Here is a 4,397-nt window from a genome sequence, read left to right as displayed (position 1 = left end):
CTATCTATCTATCTATCTATCTATCTATCTATCTATCTATCTATCTAATATTCTTGAAATCACGTCATCTGATGTGGCTATTTTATTTATTTATTTTTTAATCCTGGGACTCCAACTGTTGCAGGATCCAGTGCAGGTTTTACCTCTTTCTTTGGCTCAGCATGCAACAGCCAGCTATTTATCAATAATTCATACCAAAGGAGGTTTTCAAATAAATGAGAAATGACAGAAAGTGCAAGGTAACTGATTAATCACCTCTGAATCAACCTTATTTCACATATTTGGCATTTTTATTATCAATATTGCAACAGTTTCAACAATTTGTCAGAAAATCAGGTTCTAAGGAAATATTCAATAACTGCTAATTTTACTTAATGTACAAACATACTTCACAATAAATCAATAAAGTTATCACAAGACTTTTCAATCACTATTCTATTTACAATAATAATTATTCAAATAATATATGTTGGCCCATGAAACACAAGCCACACAGTTGTTAATTATTTAAAATGTTACAGCAACAAATATTCTGCTGATGATGCTTTTGAAAAAAATGGCCCAATAAAGTGTAAATTTTAATGAATGTGTCTGTAAATCAGACCAGAACAAACAAACAACAGGAAAGACAGCTGTACTTGCAGTGATGAATATTGCATGGGAGAATAATAAGTTATTTACATTGCATAACAGCCAAATTCATAACAAAATCTAAATCTTTTCTGGAGTAGTGAACGGACTGCAGCAGTTATTTTACCTCTTAACGTACCACTCTTTTGCCACTCGTGTTTTTTTTTTATTTTTTTTTTCTCTGCTTCTCTTTGAAGAACATTTTCAGACTTGAGAGATTAACAGATCTCAGCTTTGAGGAATGAGATGGATAAAAAAAAACTTCCCTGGATAGGAGGCTGTAAGCACATCCCCACCCAGCACTTTCGATCGATGCTCATGAAAAGGCCCAGAGGGACATTTGCAAACCTTTGATGCTTCCTTGAAGACTCCATTGCTTTTCAGCTTGATTTATTGCAGACTTCTTTGTTTTGAACCAAATTAATCTAGCCTGAAAAGTGACGTGTAAACATTAGCATCTAATTTTAATTCTGCAGTGTACTGCAGCCTATTGTTGCACATCTTTCAGCCTGACTAAATCATTACTTGATGCCAATACACACACACACATACCAAGCTGTAACATGCTTTTCTTGTTATTCACCCAACCTGTTAAGGTTTTATCTGCAGCCATGCAAATAGTAAAAGTCCTGGAAAAGAAAAGGAATGGAATTGAAGTTGAATTATTCAGATGAAGGGGGTGGAATACACAATGTCTTTTTCCACGAGGTTCAAAAAAATACAGAAATGTTGACGTCTTTTCAGAATATAGATGAGGTTTAAGTTTTGTGAGCAATGAATTTTTAGGCGTATAAGGACACTTTCACTTGAAAATTATCATATTATCTGATCTTTTTTAAAATGTTATTTTACTGACTCTTGCTGATCAGAGAAGCAGCTGCCATCCTCCATCCATCCTCAAATCCCTTTGAGGGGTTAAGCTTTTCACACATCCCTAAACTTTTCATTGGGAGGTATTAAATATTAAAGAACAAAAAAAAAAAAAAAGAGAGAAGGAAAACTCTGTCACAGTGATCTTTTGGCATTCTAGGGGATGAGCACGACTGAACAAGATTCATGGATTAACTTTTTTCACCATGAAGACTCAAGCACAGGATTTTTACTGTATTTACAAAATACGCAAATGACATTTATAAAAAGTTTCTAAACAAGGTATCTTTTCCCTGTCTGTTTTATATAAAAGTACAGTTAGGTATTTGTATGAATAAAATAAAACTGAATATTTATTATGATTGTTACTCTTACCCCAACATCCTTAAAATCTACTCAGAGATCAAATGTATCTGGTCCATCATTTGGCTCATCTTCTACACTAATTTGAGAATTTTAATTTTATTTTTTATAAAGTCTTAAACTTAAACTTGGACTACTGAATCCCTACTTCTTGGTTTTTCACTTGTCGTGGCGCTTCAGGGTACAGATCCACCGTGATAAATGAGGGACTACTGTACTCCGGTTTCCTCCCACAGACCAAAAACATGCATGTTAGGCTGATTGATAACTCTAAATTGTCCCTAGGTGTGAGTGAGAGAGTGAATGATTGGTTGTCTCATTTGTCTCTATGTTTTTGGGATGGACTGGAGAATATGGGCACCAGTGACCCTCGTGACCCAGAAAGGAAAAAGCAGGTAAAAATAATGGATGGATGGATTTTAACCATGATAGCCCCTGCTACCTTAAGGTTCTACTTTTTTCTTTGTAAAAACACAAAGTAGGATTTATTTATTTAAATTCTGAGCTATAAATTCTGTAATGAATACCAGTTTATTTTTTAATCTGTTTATATCGAGTAGCTTTCAAGACCAGATGATCTGTGTTTTGAACCTGTATGCTCCACACTGGTTTGTTGTCATATTTACTATCTGCATCGTTTTTATGTCTATATTCTGATTTACCTCATTTTGTATGTTGCTTTGTGTGTTGCCTGTTGTTCTGTCTGTACAGCACTTTGGTTGGTCTTGTCGCTGTTTTAAGTGCTCTATAAATAAAATGGTATGGTATGGTATATTATGCAATCTCAACATGGTTTTACAGACATGGCATGATCAAGGTGGCCACATGTTGGAGTAACTGTTGATTTCATTATGGGATATTGCTTTTGAAAATTTTATTTCCTCTTTTTTCTGAATGGCATTTTTTTTGGGGGGTGGGGGGGGGATGATTACTTTCTTTGGTATTGGATGCTGTGCAGCTGGAAGAATTTTTACTGAAACCTTTTTACTTTTGGACATTTGTTATGAAGCGTAACCATGACTACAAGGTGTTTTTTTTGTTTTTTTTACAAGCGAGAGCAGCTGATTAACATCTCAAAGTTCAAATAATACCTCAAATACTTTCCCAAATCACACGAGTTGTAAAGGAGGCGCCGTGGATGCATATCCATCTACCTGGCAGAGGTGCTCGAGTGACTGACTGCTAAGATCTTTGGAGCTGGCAGGAAACATGGCTCACGACAATAAGAAGACAAGGATCATCCCCGACACCTGCAGTTGGCTGTCTGCAATGATGAGAGGAGTGGTAATTGCACAGGGAAGAGTTCTGCCCAACATTCAGGCCTGCTGGGGCTGGGTGGACGGATCAACATCTGCAGAGTTTCTTCAGATCTGCTGCAGGATGGACTGCTGCTGATCCTTCCTGCCTACAGCCATCAGCATATATAACTAATGAAACCAGGATGATGGGCTAGAACAACATTTAATTTCCCTTTGGGATTAATAAAGTATTGTGAATTTGAACCGAATTATGACGGCATGTTGAACCTTCCTGTTGCAACCCAGTCTTTCACTGTTACGGTGACTTGGCGGCTTAGTTTAACTGATTTTAATACTTTGCAGCATTTCCTTCAGTAGAAGGTTTATAGGTTTCCAAGAATCAACAAATGGCACTTCTTTGCAGTCAATTAAAATATTCTGACTAAAGAAAGAACATACATCCAGCAGAGAAGGAGCTGCACAAATTGAAGCATTGACCCCTCAGTCAAATGGAAGTCTTAGTCTCTTTAATAAACCAGTGTGCAGCCTTGACAGTGCACGCTTCATAGATTCACAGCAGCGCCTCGGATTTCTGTTGGAGAAACTCATGCATCTGGGAACAAGCTCTTAGTACTGGCACTGCAACATTGTGTTGTTACTTTGTGTCATCACGCAGCTGCTGTGTCCTTTTTGTTGAGATAGGCAGGAGTGATTCCTGCTCGAATTGTTCACTGACAGGTAGAAGGTGCTGAGCGAACCTAACAGACTGCATTATTTCTGCTCCACTGCACCGCTTTCTCTTCCCCGTCTCCTGCTCTTTGCCCTCTTCATCTCTCTTTCCTATTTCCTTTGACTCTTGCTGACCTAAAGTGACATGTGTCAGAGGGGCTTCCGTCGCTTTCAACAAAGACTCAGACGTTGGCAAAAAAAAAAGTGTCCACTCTCCGTTTTACTGAAAAGACCAAACTCTGCTCTCGTGCATCATTAAAATTCAAGTGCATGTAACATGTGAGGATTTAGCACCTGGAGGAGAATGCACTAAACACTTGACACATTTAGTTAGAGAAGTAAAATATTTGGTAGTCGGTCACAGTTAATTTGAAGACAGATGCTAACTTGCATTTCTTGAAGAAATGCACATTTCCCAACACATTTGATGTTAAAGCTTATCATGTGAAACATGTCAGCTTACGAGATATAAGGTGGGGATTACTCAGCAACTAACACACCCATTTTGAGCTTAATTACTGTAAACAAAAGTGATTTATAGTCATTTTTGTGTTTGTTAAGGTTGCT

This window comes from Nematolebias whitei, chromosome 20 (genome assembly GCF_014905685.2).
Source record: "Nematolebias whitei isolate Nwh7 chromosome 20, NemWhi1, whole genome shotgun sequence".
NCBI lineage: Eukaryota > Metazoa > Chordata > Actinopteri > Cyprinodontiformes > Rivulidae > Nematolebias > Nematolebias whitei.
This window is presented reverse-complemented; position numbering follows the sequence as displayed.